General features: G+C 37.6%; 1 protein-coding gene across 12 annotated transcripts in view; it reads right to left on the minus strand.

Annotated features, from left to right (window-relative positions):
- Positions 1-19,245, minus strand: part of SIK3 (SIK family kinase 3) — a 241,511-nt gene that overhangs the window by 182,825 nt on the left and 39,441 nt on the right. The window contains exon 1 of one of the 12 annotated variants that reach the window (XM_070273656.1): positions 12,625-12,801. The exons of 9 other annotated variants lie outside the window; for them this stretch is intronic. The gene's annotated coding sequence lies outside the window, so the exon portion shown is untranslated. Of the gene's footprint in view, positions 1-12,624; positions 12,802-19,245 lie in introns of those variants that run through there. 2 more of the 12 variants (XM_070273655.1, XM_070273657.1) reach the window with 2 other exon arrangements.

Consider the following 19,245-nt stretch of genomic DNA (forward strand, 5'->3'; position numbering starts at 1 on the left):
AGATGCTCTTTATCAAGTTGAGGAAGTAGAGACCTTCTAAGATTATGTATAAGAAGAGTTTGCCACTCACAAAGGGGAAAGCAATTACTTGTTTCTCTCTCTCTCCCTCTCTCATGTACATCCAAAGATTAGTCTTTTAACCTTACAAGGCAACACTTACACTGTCCTATTAAGCAATTCACTCTATGGTAAGCTATCTACACGTGACTCTTTAACACTGTTAATTAAATTTAACCACGATATTTCCTATCAGGCATTTCCTACCAGAATAGCTTGGCCATAAAGATAAGACAATAACTTTCTGTTTTAAATTGGTAACCTAGATAACTTGGACAACTAGATTATTAAATACAATAATAACAGAGACTACATCACACATTGCTTATACTCCTACTGTGCCTAGAATGCAGCCAGCAATTAACAAAGCCATTTATTTAACTCACTATTTTACAGCATCATTATATGTTTTAAAAAGGAAAGGCCAAAATTTCAACCCCTTCAATGTGAATTTGAATGGACTACATCAACATTTAAGTATAATGGATATTTACAACCTATAGAGAAACACAGTTTGTTTCCTACTTGTCAAATATCTGATCCAAGTAATAAAAACAGGCTTCTTTTCTCACATGTGGTAGGAGAAGCCTAGATGAAAGTGGAAAAAAGCGCCCTTTTCAAATGATAACATCAGAAGACTAAAGATGGAGTAAAAATAACAATAAAAAACTTGCGTACTTTTTGTAGATTTCTTCTGGAATCTTTCCATTGACCAAGTTTCTATTAATAGTCTGAAGCATTTAAAATATTCTTGCTCCCATGGCTACCACAAAGTCAGGTGGGGAAGGCTCAAAATGAGCAGACTATGGGGTCGGCCCGTTGGCATAGTGGTTAAGTTTGTGCACTCCGCTTCGGCGGCCAGGGGTTTGCAGGTTCAGATCCCAGGCACAAATCTGTACACCACTCATCAGGCCACGCTGCGCAGACATCCCACATACAAAATAGAGGAAGACTGGCACAGATGTTAGCTCAGCAACAATATTCCTCAAGCAAAATAAAGATCGGCAACAGATGAACAGATGTTAGCTCAGGGCCAATCATCCTCACCAAAAAAAAAAAAAAAAAAAGCAGACTAGCCTCTATTCACTGTACCTGTGTATATATGTATGTATGTACGTGTGTGTGTGTGTATGCTTTGTACAGACATGCTGCAAAATAAAGAAAATAAATGCATACAAAGTCAAGCCTTCCTTGCAAAATTCCTTGTAGTCGTTGTTTATCCTGGAGGAGAGGCTAAGCCACAAATTAAAGCATTTTTCAAAAATTTTATTTTCAAGCTACTAACTTGGAAATGTTTCCTTATATAACAATATTCACCTCATATATGTCAACATAACCAAAAACAACAAATATCTGTCACCTCAAACAGAATGAAAGTTACAAGTTCCCACTCCAGCTCCAATATTTGGTAAGCTTTAGTTACAGTTTGATTTCTTCTAGGCCTAGAACCGACTGACCCACACTAATTGGCTAAATAACCAATCGGCCTAATGCTTAAACACTATTCGTTAGTCATCACAAAAAAGCTGTTTCTATACCCCTGGTTTCATCTTACTTCTAACTGGAACACAACCAAAAAGCAGAAGGTGAATTTAAAAGAGGGGAGGCGGCGGGGAGACAGACTCTGAGCAGGCAAAATAAATCAGAAGGTTCATGCACTAAAGCCTATGCATTACGTTGAAGAAGAAAAGCCTCTTCGGTCCGTACTAAAATATTATTTCATATAAAAATCATTATTAAGTTTCTCGTTTCCAGCCCACAGCATATTAAAAGGAGAAAAAAGTAGAAAGGGGAACCAGGGGAGAAAAAGTCCGTTAGATTGAGGGAAGAGACTGAAGTATTACAAAACAGAATTCAACAAAACATTTAGCTCATTCAATTCATGGGAAAGAGCCCTATACACTTCAGTGCAAAAAACAGTGTTCATAATGATGACCCTGAGTCATCAAACAAATTTAAATTATATTAATATGTCCTGTTTAAGAAAATATTTAATTCATTAAAAATACACACCCAGGAAAGGTGTCACTATTAAGCAAACTGGCTTTGGAGTCAAATACATCTTTGGATTGAAACACATACTGGCTCTGTGACCTTCGACAAGCTACTGATATTCTCTAAGAACCAGTTTCCTTATATGTAAAGTGGAACCAATAAAACCTACCTCATTGGGTTGTTGTCTGGCATGTAAGAGCTCAATAATTATTAGTCATTTCTGTTACTACGGTTACTGCTACCACTATTATTCACTGTGGAAAGATTTCCATCCCAAATGGCTTTTATTGAGCTATAACTACATATACTAAAACACACATATTAGTGTACCATTTGATGAATTTTGACAAATGTATGTACCCATAAGACCATCACTCCAGTCAAGATATAGGATATTTCCGCCAGAAAGTTCCTTCCCACTCTTTTCCAGTCAATTCCATTCGTCCAGCCAGAGACAACTACTGTTCTGATTTCCATTACCATTACTTGGTAATGAATAGTTTTGAATAGTTTTACCTATTCTACTATTCATATAAATGGAATCATATAGCACATACCCCTTTGTGTCTGGTTTCTTTTGTTCAACATAATGTTTTTAAGATTCAAGTTCATCCTTGTTTATTTGAGTAGTATTTTATTGTATGAATATGCCAGCATTTATTTATCTGTTGGTTGTTTCCAGTTTGGGGCTATAATCCAAATATTTTTGTAAACAATAGGTTCGCCATTAAGACTCATTTATCAGTAGTATTCACAATATGGAATATATTATCGTTAATATTAATAAAGGAAGTATTAATATATAAAATGCAGATATTTCAAAGCCTATACAAGGCCTTTTTTTTTAAGGAAGATTAGCCCTGAGCTAACATCTGCTGCCTATCCTCCTCATGGCCCAATGCATAGGATATATATCTGTACTTTCCTAGAATCCAAGATCCATTCTTTTTGTACAAGATGGAAATAGGAAATAACATTTTTTAAAATAATAATGTAAGTAATAAATTGTTTCTTATAATAACATAAAGAATATATAACTTGTATTTTCCTGAAAGTTGAGATATTGTGGTATGGATATATTTTGCAACAAGTGCTCAGAAAAAATAACCATAACAGAAGGAAATGTGGAAATATAGATGTTATGGAGACAACTCATGGGTTCCTGGGCTCATGCTAAGCTTTGGAAGGCCCAGCTGATTCGACTTAAAGAGTCTGCATTCTGAATGACAAAAATATCTAAAACTAATAGCAACAAATGTTGGAGAGGTTGCGGAGAAAAAGGAACCCTCATACACTGCTGGTGGGAATGCAAACTGGTGCAGCCACTATGGAAAACCATATGGAGATTCCTCAAAAAATTAAAAATAGAACTACCATACGATCCAGCCATCCCACTACTGGGTATTTATCCAAAGAGCATGAAGTCAGCAATCCCAAAAGTCCTGTGCACCCCAATGTTTATTGCAGCACTGTTTACAATAGCCAAGACGTGGAAGCAACCTAAGTGTCCAGCAACAGATGAATGGATAAAGAAGATGTGGTACATACATACAATGGAATACTACTCAGCTGCAAAACAGAACAAAATCATTCCATTTGCAATAACATGGATGGACCTTGAGAGAATTATGTTAAGTGAAATAAGCCAACGAGAGAAGGATAATCTGTGTATGACTCCACTCATATGAGGAATTTAAAATTATGGACTAAGAACAGTTTAGTGGATGCCAGGGGAAAGATGGGGTGGGGGGTGGGCACAAAGGGTGAAGTGGTGCACCTACAACACGAATGACAAACATTAATGTATAACTGAAATTTCACAAGATTGTAACCTATCAATAACTCAATAAAAAAAAAAAGAGTCTGCATTCTGACTGTGCTTACAGAAACGTCAGCTCCTGAAGAAAGAAGTCATAAAACCGAAGGTAGTAATCAGCATGGGAAATATTTTAGGACATAACTCAAGGTTTGCATTTTCCCAAGAATTCGTTAGAGAGAAAAAAAAAACGAAGATCTAAATATATCCTCTCAAGAGATCGGAATAGCTCCTTTAAAGCAGAATTTTCGACTTTTCTCTCCAAGCAAACATTGACATACTTACTGTCCTTATTCCATCACAGGCAACTTGCACTAGCGTATCATTAGTTCCTGCAGGACCGCTACACGCCACCAGGCCAAAGCCACGTGGAAGATCTATTAAATGACTCTCTGGCAAAATAGTTAGGGCTTTCAACAGGGCAACTCTGGTGAAATTTGGGGTATTACATAAAAATTATGCAGATTCCTGTTAAATTTGAAACCCCTAATTCATTAAGAAATAAATCCCTTACGGGAAACTCAGAGCACCGTATCAGGTCATTCATTTCTAATGTTACAGAGTGCGTGCAGCAAAACTAGAAGGTGTTTATGCAATTATTAACTAGTTATGCAAGATCTTAATTTTAAATTTTTGCTTGTTTACCTGCCCCCATAGCTAAGTATTGTACATCATTTGTTTCTTTAAAATATTTGGTGGTGAGGGGCTAGCCCCGTGGCCGAGCGGTTAAGTTCGCGCGCTCCGCTGCAGGCGGCCCAGTGTTTCGTTGGTTCCAATCCTGGGCGCGGACATGACACTGCTCATCAAACCACGCTGAGGCAGCGTCCCACATGCCACAACTAGAAGAACCCACAATGAAGAATACACAACTATGTACCGGGGGGCTTTGGGGAGAAAAAGAAAAAAATAAAATCTTTAAAAAAAATAAAAAATAAATAAAAAAAAAAATATTTGGTGGTGAAAATTAAGCCTAAGTCAAGGATACCGTTAATTTCTCTCCAAACAAAAACACTACTCAAGGTGAGTATTAATCTAGGAAGACTGTGGTGCCTGGTCTTTCCCAGAATCTTGGTTGTATCTGTTGCCAGGAAAAAAAACTGTTTTTATCAAAGCCATAGGCAAACACAGCGTGGCCTGAAAAGTCTAAAAGATTCTGTGAGTTCTTAAGAAATGTTCTAAATGATCCTCTTGTCATTGCGGAGGCAAGAAAAATTCGCAAGGTAAATCCAGGCAAAAATCAAGAGTCACTACAAAAAGTATAGAGAATGATAAATTAAGAATAGCCCTTGTCCTCAAGCAGCTTAACATTAACAATAAAAGTCAACTACAAGAGATATCACAAAGCAAAACAAGATTACCTGCCACATGACTCACAGACAACTTGGCTATCTGAGTTCAAAGGAGGGAATGATCACCTGGGCAAGAAAAAGCTGCGAAAGCGTCCCCTAGGCTGAGAAGCGTTTAAGGGAGGCTGTCAGGAATGGGTGGAAGTACTTAGAATGAGGAAGAGCACTCAGGCCCTACACTTGTACTCCTGTCCTCACAGTCCTGACTCTGTTGAAGGAGGCTACATTGGAAGAAGGAAGTGGATCTGAAGCCTTTTATTAGCATTAAGCAACTAATATGAATAAGGATGGAAAAGAAATGTAACCGAATTCCAAGTTCCTGCCACTCCCAAACAATAAAGCAAGCAAGCCTCAAGACCTAGGCTGGACAGGACAAACCTCAATGACTCAGCTTAGGACCAGCTGTAAATGGAAGTTTTGGTTAAACAAAACAACTACTTGCTTTGAATTTGCCTCCTGTGTAAGTAGGGTAATTGCCCTAGATAAAAAGACATCTTCCAAGGCAGAAAGTGTAAAAGAGATGACAATCAAGCAGAAGGAAAAAACACATGCACTAAAAACAACAGAACCACCACAGAGCCAGTGATTCAAAGGCTGCCTGGTCTCCTTGCCAAGAAACAAGTTAATTCCTATGCTAAACACCTTTCCTCTGTTTTCAATGGTTTTTCAAATGCTGAATGCATGAAGAAATCATACCACTTAAGAAGTTCTGAAAAGTGTTATGATTTCTCTTTTCTGCTGTACATTTTAAGGCAGAGCTCTATTTTGTCTTATTTCTGAATCAAAAGAAAGCAGAAACCTTAGCCAGAATAATTTACAACAGATATGTGAATTTACATATCAGACAATATTTTTTAAAGCAGAAATGCTCTGCCTGGGGACTCTTATAAGATTACTGACCTGTCTTGGCCTAAACACAACCTTCCCCTCTTCCAAGCACAATCTTCCTGTTTTCTCAGCCTCATCTGAACCTGCTCAACCAAAGAACCACTCAGAAAACTTCACAGAATACCAACTTTAACAATTTATAGACAAATCAACACACCCCTGGCTCTAGTCTAGAATGAATTACTACAAGATTCTTTATTTCCAATGACTCTCCAGTCCTCTTGTCTTTGCTAATAATCTCACATCTTTCCTCCACAGACGAATCAAAGCTAAGGCTCTTCCCAATACCCCCATTTACGCAGGATCTCTCAGATGGGAATCACCTCGGCTCTACATTGAGGCTTTGGCAATTCTCAGCCCAGGAAGGGAGGAATCTGACTCTTGAGGATACAGTTTAAAAGAAAAAGCATAATTAATAAAAAATTTTATTGGATAAATAAAAAGATACCATTGTCTTCATGTTATAAACACCAAAAATAAAGCTTGGCAATGAGAAAATATTCAGAACAAATTCAGTTTATGGCAGGCTTGCTATTAAGGTACGACACTAGCAGTGCATTTATGGGGCAATGTACACTAGAATTCTTACTGCAAAGCATATATAGAAACACTTTCTGTTCTCCTCAGATAACAATTTAATTTAGATACTTTTTAAAGATTTTTTTAAAAAAAGTAATTTTGTAATTACTTCAAAATATTACAAAAGGCAATAAGGCATGAGATTTTTACATTTATCAGAACAGGTGATGAAAGCATTGAAAATCTCTGATCGATGACCAGAGCAACAAACTGAGTAAATACAGCCAACATCACCTCCAAAAGTGAACTAAATAAGAAAATGTTGGAACCTAGTGCTTTGAGCTCCTAATCTAGTGCTCACTTATTTGCTATAAAATAGAGAATAAACTGAATGTTGGACTACTATTTGCCCCACATTAGAAGATAAAGTAATGTGAAGTAGAGGGGAAGAAAAAAATAAAATCTGAAGAAATAGATCTATTTAATACTTTGACTAAAATCTGAAGGTTCAAGTTCAAAGGGCATATTTTCTTTAAAAGGAATAGCAGCTAATTTTACATTAAGTCAAACCTGTTGCACCATAAGTAACATTTGTTGAGCACTTAATATGTTCTAGACACCCTGGTAAGTGCTTTCCACGATTTAATCCTTACGAAGACACTAATGAAGTAGCTACGATATTTTACAGAGGAGAAAATAGAGGTTTATAACAGTTAGGAAACTTACCCAACTGCTAATAAATGGGAGGCTGAAACTCCCATGCAGGTGATTGGACTCCAAAAGCCTGGGCTCACCGCTATTCCCTCAGCAAGGAGAGCAGTTTCAAGTGAGGCAAGGAACCTTCTTTTTTTTTAAAACATTTTATCTTTTCCTTTTTCTCCCAATGCCCCGTGGTACATAGTTGTGTATTTGTTAGTTGTGGGTCCTTCTAGTTGCAGCATGTGGGATGAGCGGTGCCATGTCCGCACCCAGGGTTCGAACCAGGGAAACCCTGGGCCACCGAAGCAGAGCTCATGAACTGCACCACTCTGCCACGGGCCGGAACCTTCTTGACTGTACACAACATCCTGCATCTCCCACACACTCATTTCTACCACTCCCACGACCCACCTGAACTCCTGCTAATTGTTCTTAGTCACTTAGAACTTATCAGGTGGCTAGACAAACGTCAACTTAGAAAAGGTGAAAAGGAAAGTAACTTACAACCTTGAGCCACAGTTGACGGGCCTCTTTTCCAAGGCCTCGCTTGCTCTTTCATGCATTCGCTCACTCACTCACTCACTGAGCACCTACTACAGAAGCAATACTGTGTTGTCATTAAGAGCATCAGATTGCTTAGGTTCAAATCTTGGCTCCATCACTAACTTACGTGACTGAGTAAATTACTCTACCTCTCCCTGACTTAGTTTCCTCATCTACAAAATGGGGATACCCATAGGATTGTAGTAAAGATTAATCATATAAAGAACTTAGAACAGTGTCTGGTACTTGGTAAACAATAAACACTAGCTTGTATTATTACTCTGTGTCGGGGAACAGTTAAGCTAGGAGCTTTAGGTAATACGGCATGGTATTCCCTCTCTTCTCAAGCTTGCAATCTAAGACAGGTGCATAAATAATCACAAACCAATCTGTAAATATCACTATAGGTGTTAGCAAATAAATGCTACAGATGTGCTGAGGAAGGAGAGATTACTTCTAGCTAAAGAAATCAGGAAAGGTCTCATGGAAGAGGTGGCATTTGAACTAGATCTTAATATAATGGTAGAGGAGAACATCCCAAGTACCAAATATAATCATGGAATAGTACAGAAATTGAGCTCAGGTGAAGAATTATTATGGGAGAGTAGTGGTGAATAAACCTGAAAATGTAGGTAAGATTAGGGGCAGATTATCAAGAAACCTGAAGGTTCAAATAGGATTATAGTATTTATCTGAACTCCCTATCATATTTTAAAATGTAAACTAGTACTAGTATTCCCCCCAAGTGGAATACACAGATGAAAATGAGAGTAGGAAATTCCCCAAATTTGGGGGACTGGGGGGGAGTAAGGTAAGAGAAAAAAATGATGGTCAACTAAATTTTTAAAAAGCTATGTGTTCCACCCTCATTTATCTCCTCAGGGATTCACAAGGCACACCGATATTTGAAGAGCTCTCAGACGACCTATAATAAAGAAACTGACTAATTTAATTTATTATTTTGTTATTTTGCTTTGGAATTCTATCATTTCCCAAACTTGCTTAATGATTCTTTTCCTCCTAGAACATATATTTAAACATTGAGGGATACTAGTGTTCTACAGAACTCATTCTGGGAAACTTTGATACTAAAATATCTGGGAAAATGGGCTGTGATCTCCATGAGAAGAGTATCTTATAGCTCTATAATCATTTTTCAGAAAGACTTTTCCAAAATTACACACTACTCTGGAAGTCTCTCTTACTTTGTTTTGTCCTAAGTGACCAATAAACAACTAAAGGAGTACCATGTGAGTACCATACTTTGTTTTCTACACGGAGAATAACAAAAAAAAATTTTTTTTTTTTTTTAAAGATTGGCACCTGAGCTAACAATTGTAGCCAATCTTCTATTTTTTTCCCCTGCTTTTTCTCCCCCATTCTCCCCAGTACATAGTTGTATATTTTTAGTTGTGGGTCCTTCTAGTTTTGGCATGTGGTATGCCGCCTCAACGTGGCCTGATGAGCGGTGCCATGTCCGCGCCCAGGATCCAAACCGGTGAAACCCTGGGCCACCGAAGGCGGAGCACGCAAACTTAACCACTCGGCCACGGGGCCAGCCCCAAAAATCTTAAGACTATACTCCGACAACAATACAACTAGAATTAACTTCTAATTTCCTTGCCCAAAGTGGCCCAAGAATTTCAGAGATATATTTTCCTTTCCTAATCAACAAACAGAAACTGGTAGAGCCTGTTTATTATTACTCTATCCTTCACATCTTTTTAATCTTTTTCTTTCCAATTTATCAGTCTCTGTTCTTCCATCCATATGTGATTTTCCCTTTACTGGCCTACTTTTGTCATATGTACCTCTGTCCTCTTGATTTCTCTCAGCTCCCTATTCAAATTATTATCTAGAGACTGTGGACTCTCATTACGACCAGAGAACAAGTTCAACTGCTAATAAGTGACACCAGGGATGACAGATGAAGAAGTACGTGCTGCAGTTCCCCCATTCTGACCCACAGTAGACACTGCCCATCCAGCAAAGCACTCCTTCCCACTAAAACCCACAGTGCTCTAACAGCTATTTCAATCTCCTGAAACTGAAACCTGTTTACAGACAGATTCTATATGTTCCCATTTTCATTCTTTAGATTCCATTGGCTGAAATGTAAAATATACACTAGCAAACACAACTTACAGGTTAGAAAAGAAACACATGTGGTCTTGAAGGATAGAGTGGTATCTTGTCGCACATCTACGTGTTGGGATTTTAAAAGTCAGTACCTGCATCAGAAGCTCTTAAGACACATCACAGGCCCTTGCCAAAATATCAGTACCACAACCAGGAACCTCAGTACAGTTAACACACATAAGGATGAATATAAACAATCAGGATAAACTTTAAGAGAATCTTGAAAAGTTTTACCTTCTAGGAGGTTTTCTTCCATAATGACTACCTGAATTTTTTCTTTTTTTTTTTTCATAATTCCTTCTTCTCCCCAAAGCTCCCCAGTACATAGTTGTATATTCTAGTTGTGCGTGTATCTGGTTGTGCTCTGTGGGACGCCGCCTCAGCATGGCCTGATGAGCGGTGCCATGTCCGTACCCAGAATTCGAACTGGTGAAATCCTGGGCTCCCAAAGCCGAGCACGAGAACTTAACCACTCAGCCGTGGGGCCAGCCCCCTGAATGTTTTCAATTAAGTACTTCATTGTGATTTTTTCCTGAGTTAGATTTCATCTAAATATGAATAATCATCCTAATTAAGGAAAACCAATTGGCTAAAATGCTATAAGAGCAAGTCTTCTAAAATAATTCATATCTTTCTCTGTTCAACTAAAAATGTGGAGTGCAGCAGCATGAAGGAAAATATAAAACTCATTCAATGACGGCACATAAGTAAGCTAATTAAGATAAGTAAGAAACTGTTTACTTAGTAGCCACCAAATTCTATAAGCAAAATAACTGTTGGTATAATTAGGCAGTTTTGTATCTCGTTAGCTGCCATCGTGGAAGATTATGTATTGTGCAACAATGACATTTGTTGAACCCATAAAATCTAAAGCTACTATCATAAAATTGTGTTTATATATCCACACAGAACAGTAAATCTTTTTTCCCCTGCCCATGAGAGTCCCCAAAACAGCCTCTATATTCAAATTACAAATCATTTACTTGATCAGAGTTTCCCTAACCTGTGAAACTGAAGAAACAGTAGTTTTTGATTCAGCAAAAAGAATCACACCCTGTCCCACCTGGATGCCATGAAACAACTCTAGAGACCTAGGAACGGGAAGCTTAATAACTAAAAGAAAATTAGAAAGAAGAGAAACAGAACAATTTCTAAAACGCTATTCACTTCTACTTTTTCCATCTCAACATTAAACCCGTATTTATCATGTAAACAAAAACCCATTACCAGATAAAAATAAAGTGAAACTTCAGTCCTCAGTTCCTCAGCTCAGGTACTTAGACGGCCCCCTCACATGATGAGGCTTAAAAAAATTTTTAAATTTCTACTGAAATCCATCTGCTATTCAACTCACATAACTAAACAGCAAAAGCACTACCACTTACAAAACCAACTCCAGATGACATTTTCTTGGGCATTCCCCCCAAATGCCTGAACTCTTCATAACCCAGCTAAACATATTAACCATGCCTTGACATAGCTTGAACACAACCAAGCTCAGCTTCTGTCTCATGGCACTACTAGGATGAACAGTAAACTGAGCTTCTCAGCCATAGGGTCCATGTCTTCTTATTCAACCATGTTTTAGCCTCCAAATCTAACTTCCATTTTCCCTGGTTCAGAACTTAGTTATATTTTACAATATTATTACATCTACTTCCTGTCAGCCACTTCAAATTCTTTGTGAATAAGACACAGTATAAATAACGTTTTATTCACCTTTGTATCTTTGGCACTTAGTGGAGTGCCTGGCACTCATTTTTACTGACTTGAAGGCTATTGTTATTGCCCCGGGACAGTTTTAGCTCAATAAAATATTCCTGTCAAATGACCACAGCAAACCTGAGCAATATTAATTATTAACACAGATCAGATGCCACATCAGAAGCCCAGGGTCGGTGTTCCTGACAATGTTTTGGTCAATGAACAAAGGAATGCCAAAACTGTTTTTAAAACTGTTCTATTCCTTGAATCTTTTCAAAGAAAACAAAGTAATCACTTCATTTTTACAGACTAAATATAAAAACTCAAGTAGATGAAAGGAAAATTTTCAGATTTCAACTCTAATAACCATTATTTTTACTTACTTTTCTACTTTCACTTTCTAGACTTTTTTTTTGGTAGGTAGTAAAGAAACCTAATAAAATTCTTCCAAAGGAGTTTAGTATTTATAAAAAACTATCTCAGTGATCTCAGTAATCACCTGTACCATTCTAAGTCTATGCATGGCAAGGCACAGTATCTCTATACCATAATTCTTGTTTAGACAAGATGAGTCTCAGTGACTGTATTTTAATTATGACTCATTCAGACAAGCCAAGACATACTACTAAACAAAAAGTAAACTGCTGACTTAGACATTTGATGATACAAAACACAATGAAGTATGCCAGGAAATAGTGTTTCTCTCTTCCGCACCAAAAGGCACCAAGCCTGGTCACTTTAAAGATAGACCTCTTCACCCCACATTTTGTACTGCCAAAAAAAAAAAGTTAAAAACTTTAGGGTCCAACCTGAATAACTGCCTAAACAAGGCAAATCAGCCAAACTACCCAACTCATGAAGCTAATAAATAAAGGACAAGAACTTTTGCAAATCAGCCGTAAGAATTTATTCAGTTACCTTTCTTGGCGGCAAACAATGGAGACAATGGTCAAAAACAAACCTGAGAGATGAAGACTGCTGAGAGGAGTTAAATAGGTAATATTTGTATACGTTAAACTACCACAACCTAATTCTGCATACTTCAATATTCTTCTTAGCCTCCAAAGGCATGAAACAGAAGCAGTCTTCTATTCTAAAAGCTGTTTAGAGAGGATTTGTCAATATATAACCAAATATCTGCTTACTGACGGGAAAAAATCTCTGTTCACCAGCCAAGGGACTTTCGAGAATGAGAGTTGCATATGGCATCTCCCCTCTGGCCTCCTAATTCCACATCAGTTTGTAGTTATTCTTGTACTACAAGAGTATCGGTTTCAGAAGGTAAGCCTCCTAAGCCCCCAGGAAAGCCACTCTAGTGGAACCGTTCCAGAGAGTTTCACTTTAGCTCCGTAAAGAGCCTAAGAGGCCTAGTCCATAACAAGAGGGAACAGTAATTGCTCTATTGGTTTCCACCGCTGACCTAGAAAGAGCAAAGCCTGGAACTGTCTGTAATCCATAATCCATTTTAATATTCTGCTAGAACATTACAAAATTGTGGCTTTCACGAAAGGCACTGGCATGAAGCTGAAGTTGAGATTCTCAGTTACCAATCCTACATAGAATTTGTTCTAATTCTCAAAAAAGTAGGGGAAATTCTCTCCCTTTTTTTGAAATAAAAAGAAAGGGCAGCGATAAGACCCACAACACTTCTGATAGGCTCTATAACAGATTGTCTTAATCACACTTCAGATAAATAACAAGTAGTAAGCTACTCTTCTCCACAACACTACATTAAGCAAGTAATCTGCTCCATTATTTTGGCATCTATTTCTTCAAGTCTGCTACAGCTATCACTTCTACAACTAATGCACTGTGTAAAAATGTATGAATTTAATTGATGGATTCTAAATTTTGGAGCCAGAAGATCATCCAATTTAAATTGTTTTTTTTAAGATTTTATTTTTCTCCCAAAGTCCCCCAGTACATAGTTGTATATTTTCAGTTGTGGGTCCTTCTAGTTGTCGCATGTGGGATGCCGCCTCAGCATGGCTTGAGGAGCAGTGCCATGTCCACGCCCAGGATTCGAACCGGCAAAAGCCTGGACACTGAAGTAGAGTGCGCGAACTTAACCACTCAGCCACAGGGCCGGCCCCATAAACATTTTTTATGAGAGGAAACTGGAGTCCGAATGTGTTGAGTGATTTGGCCAAGGTCAAACGGCCTGTGGTAGAGTCAGGACAAGAACTATTGTCTCCTGACTCCCAATCTCATGTTCTTTATGACCACAGGAACTAGACAACAGAGAAAGTCCTACTATTCATCTGTGGTTAGTGCAGTGGGCACTCTTCCTACCCATCTGTCTTTTAAACGATACAATTCCTCTCTGTTCTGCACAATAGCCTATGTGGAAACAGAGTACATATAAGCTAAACCAGTATTCAAAGGTCACTTTAACAAGCATGATGGAACACTGGGGCACAATACCCGTGTTAAACAAGCAGCAAAATATGATCCAATAAAGGCTTTATTTAAGCCAAATTACATGTATATGTTCCCACTCCATCATTCAACTATGAAGCTTCTTAAGGGCAGAAATTGTTTCTTCTCAATCTCTATATCCTTTAGAGCATTATTCTTCAAAAACTTTGCTCAGAGGGGAGGTCGGTGGGGAGATGCACAAAATAGATGTAGGAGATTAAGAGGTATCAACTTCCAGTTATAAAATAAATAAGTCACAGGGATGTAATGTACAGCATTAGGAATACAGTCAATAATATTGTAATAACTTTGTACGGTAACAGATTGTTTCTAGGCTCATAATGGTGATCATTTGATCATTTCATAATGTATATAAATGTTGAATCACTCGGTCTACACCTGAAACTAATACAATACTGTATGTCAATGATACTTCAATTAAAAAAAAGTTTTGCTCATCTACCCCCTAAAACAAAATTGGGGGGAAATTTTTCATCAAAAGTTTAAACCAGTGCAAACGCTGTGTACTTTCCTTTATAGATCAATATATGCCAATTTAAAACTCACATCTAAAAAAATAAAACAATTACATCACTAATTCAAATGCATCCAATGAACTCTAAACATCAGAGCAATTTGATACCCACCATCCTCCATTTTACAACTATAAAAATAGGGGCTGGCCTGGTGGCATAGTGATTAAGTTCGCACACTCCACTTTGGCAGCCCACGGTTTGCAGGTTCGGATCCTGGGCATGGACCTACACACTGCTCATCAAGCCATGCTGTGGCAGGGTCCCACATACAAAACAGAGGAAGACTGGCATGGATGTTAGCAACAATCTTCCTCATCAAAAAAAAAAAAACTATAAAAATAGAATCACTTCCTATATGAAATGTTATCTACTTCTTTTTGTTCTTGAAATTATAGTTCTATTCTTTTTCTTCCACGTATTTTATCTTAACGTAATTTCTTTTATCATAGTTCCTGTAGCAAAAATGTGTGTTAATTACTTTTTATTTATTTCAAGTATTTCTCTTGGATTGAGTTCCTGTTGGTGTTATTAGTAGTATACGTTTGATGAAAACAATGCAAATATATTGCAAATTTTGATAACTAAACATAAAAAGTGACTTCTTTTTTGGAGATGAAGCTGTTAACAAGATATACAGAGTAGGTATAAACTTTGATAAAAGGAAGTTTCGCACTTGGTGCCAGTGCTTCCCCTATCCCTTTGTTGGAACCCTGAGGATTTTATACCTCAGATTTTATACTGGAATTCAAGATGAGTGAAAGGTACGGCTTTTTCTTTTGTCGAACTGTAAGAAAAGCCAGGCCTAAAGGGAGGGTAGGAAAGGAGAACAAAGATTCTGCCAGTGTTGTGTTCAGAAATCAATTTCAGGAAAGAGTATAAATGAATGTTGAGAACCAGGAAACTGATTCTCTTAAAACTATCCCGCCCAGATCCCTTTAGATGTGTACTCCAGTTTGAAGATCACTGCTCTAAAGCACCCAGCTGGGTTCATTTATTGGAACTCAATAAATGTTTGTTGCATTAAAATAGTTTAAGAAAAAATGTTAGTTACTGAGAACATCTATCTTGTAGTGGGTTGGGTTTTTTTTTCCATCAAATGATCAAGTCTGTTGTGAGGATGAGGTAAGACGACAGAGCCTGGTGGATAGTAAGATTCAGTGTATGTTACCTGCCACGAGCAAATCTTATTATTATTATTATTTCTCCCCGTCTCTCATACATGTATTTAAATAAGATCAAAGTCTTATTCAGATATAGCAGTAGGATTTATTTTTAAAACATACACATAGCTAAGTCTGCCAAAGAACAATGGTTCAGAATGGCTACCACCTTGGTACCATTTCTATACATATTAGGACTTTTATACCACAAACATACAGATTAATTTGAGAAAAACCAAAAGGCTTTTTACACAAATACAGAAAAAATGAGTATGTCATTGGTGAAAATCATATTTTGACACTTAGATGAAACTCAGATTGATCTACCTTTAAAAGAAAGTAATAAAAATACATTTAATTCTACAGATAAAAGGCATATTAAAACCTTCCTTATAATCCATTATGAGAGAGACTTCTCACTCTCGATATCTATGAAAAAAGATCTGTGAGGTACACGTCCAGACAGAGTGGCAGGAACTTTAGCCTATTAAATTTAACAGGTCAGAACCTGCTTCATTCAAAATACTTCTTGACTGCTGTGTGTCAATATATTTGCCTGGAATCTAAGAGATGTTACTTGCATCCTTATCTGACCTGCTGGTACCTCTACTCTGCCCAGCAAGGTTATAAGGCACTGCTTAAGTGTGACAAAGTTACTCCCTTTTCCCACTCACCTTTTGCCTCACTTCGAGCTCAAACTGTAAGAAATCTTATATACATGTTTCATCACACCAGGCAAACTGGTAGCACCCCAAACCACAACATAATTTGATAACAGAAACTAGAGAATAAATTTTGAGATATAATTCACATAGGACTATAAAATTCACCCTTTTAAAAATGCATAACTCAATGGTTTTTAGTATATTCAAAAGGATGTACAACCATCACAACTGTCTAATTCTATATTTTTGTCACCCCAAAAAGAAATTCTATACCCTCCTCCATTCCCTCCTCTCTCATCCCCTCTGTGGCTCCTGGCAACCGCTAATCTATTTTCTCTCTCTATAGATTTGCTTATTCTGGACATTTCATATAAACAGAATATAACATGTGGCCTTCTGTGACTGGCTTCTTTCACTTAACATAGTGTTTTCAAGGTTCATCCATGTAGTTGCATTATCAGTACTTCATTTCTTTTTGTGGCTGAAATACATTTCATTGTATGGAAATACCATTTTGTTCATCCATTCATCAGCTGATAGGCATTTGGGTTGTTCCCATTTTTTAGCTACTGTGAACAATGCTTCTACAAACATTTGTGTACATGTTTTTGTGTTAACATATGTTTTCGATTTCTTGGGTATATACCTAGGAGTGAACTGCTGGGTCATATGGTAACTCTGTGTTTAACTTTTTGAGGAACTGCCAAACTCTTTTTCAAAGTGGCTGCACCATTTTACTTTCCACCAGCAACAGACGAGTGTTCCAATTTGGAAAATAAATTTTATTTCCCAAAATCTTTTCCTTTATAAGCCTTCTGCCTTCCTTTAAAAAATGAGCATGAGAAAAATAAACTTTTTTTTCACAATCCAGTCTGTGTTTTAACAACTAGCTTATTTTATGAAAATATATTCTCTAGGAAGAATATAAGCATTAAAAGAAAATATAAATGGTATGGCTATAAAATATTGAGACTAGCTTAACCAACACACTAGAATGAATATTCACATCTAAATGAGTACCATGCATCATTTAATTACTTAAGGAGCTTATATACCTGTATTCCACCTTCGGAAACTCCATTTTTGAAATTATTTTCAAAGCCAGTTCATAAAGACAGATGAAATCAGTCTTATGATATCCTATAGCCATATACTTTTTGTTTTAAGGACCAGACACCATACTGCCCAGCTTGATCACCCACCTAGTTTGTTTTATAGACATGAGGCCAAATGATTCCTGGACATCTCCACAAATCAAATCCAGCCTTAAAAAAAAATAAAGAAGGAAAGAAAGAATAGTTCCCTTCTACCACTGAGAATATTCTTCAAAATGAAGTTTTAAAATGGATCTTATATTATACAACAATTATATAAGATATCATCATTGGGAGAAGCTGGAGGAAAAGTATACAGGACTCTATGTACTATTCTGCAGTTTCCTGTGAGTCTATAATCACTGCAAAATAAAAAGTTTTTAGGGGTCAGCCCCGTGGCCAAGTGGTTAAGTTCGCGCCCTCTGCTTTGGTGGCCCAGGGTTTCGCCGGTTCCGATCCTGGGCACGGACATGGCACTGTTCATCAGGCCATGCTGAGGTGGCGTCCCACATGCCACAACCAGAGGCACTCATAACTAGAATATACAACTATGTACTGGAGGGCTCTGGGGAGAAGAAGAAGGAAAAAAAAGAAAAAAGAAGATTGGCAACGGTTTTTAGCTCAGGTGCCAATCTTCAAAAAAAAGTTTTTAAAATACAGATCTTAAAAGAGAGGCAGAATTTCAAAAGGAAAATAGGAAAAGAATTGGAAATACTCCAAGTAAGTAAAAAGGGAAAATGCAATTCACATTACAGGAATCACAATGAGCCCAGATAAGCCACAAAGTTCATTCTAGGGTCCAGTGGAGGATGAGGTAGATAAAGGAACAGGAGTCAGACTGTAGAGACTTCCAAATGTCAAACTAAAGAGTTTGGAACTTACCCTGTACACAGTGGGGTACTTTTAGATGATTTTTTTTTATAATGCATGAGAAAAATCAAAGCAGGGCTTTTGAAAAATCAATATGGTAGCAGTATACAGGACAGACTGGAGGGAAGAGCCAAAGGCAGCCAGCCCAGTTACTGCTGCCACAGCCCAGGCACAGTGCAGCACCAAAGGCTGGCAAAAGAACCAGGCCATTCGGGGCTCTATGAATTAATACTCTGGAATCGTCTATAAAGAGCCCATATCTGGCATTCATTCTGAGCTCTACATCATGTTAACAATGAAAAAAATTCTCTTCTCTGAATCACTAAAAGGGAAAAGTTTTAACATTTTAATCCTCAGCAGGCTTATAAGAACAAAATTTAAAAAGCAGAAACAGCTCTACTAGACCCAACAAAACAAAAAAGGTTGGATAATAAGTAGACTTTCTGGCCTCGGACTGTGTCCCTTTAAGCAAAAAACATCAGCGGCTCTGTCCTACTGTGGGAGAACAGCCTTCCCAATGACTGCAGGCTACCCGCCGCATTCTGCCTGATACGGGTAGGAAGCTCCACTGTAATTGCGAATTTCTGGTCGTAGAGCCCAGTGAGGTTCTAAACAAACAGTTTTCTGTCTCTAACGCCAAACTTTCAGACAGCAATCATTTCCAGGAAACGTAAGATGCTGATTGTTGAAATGCAGGAAGATCCAGTGCTTTATTATGAGCTAAGCAAACAGCACAACTGACTGACTGTTTACTGAGGGCTCACTGTGTACTCGACAGTGATGACACAACATGACT

This window comes from Equus caballus, chromosome 7 (assembly GCF_041296265.1).
Source record: "Equus caballus isolate H_3958 breed thoroughbred chromosome 7, TB-T2T, whole genome shotgun sequence".
Classification (NCBI taxonomy): domain Eukaryota; kingdom Metazoa; phylum Chordata; class Mammalia; order Perissodactyla; family Equidae; genus Equus; species Equus caballus.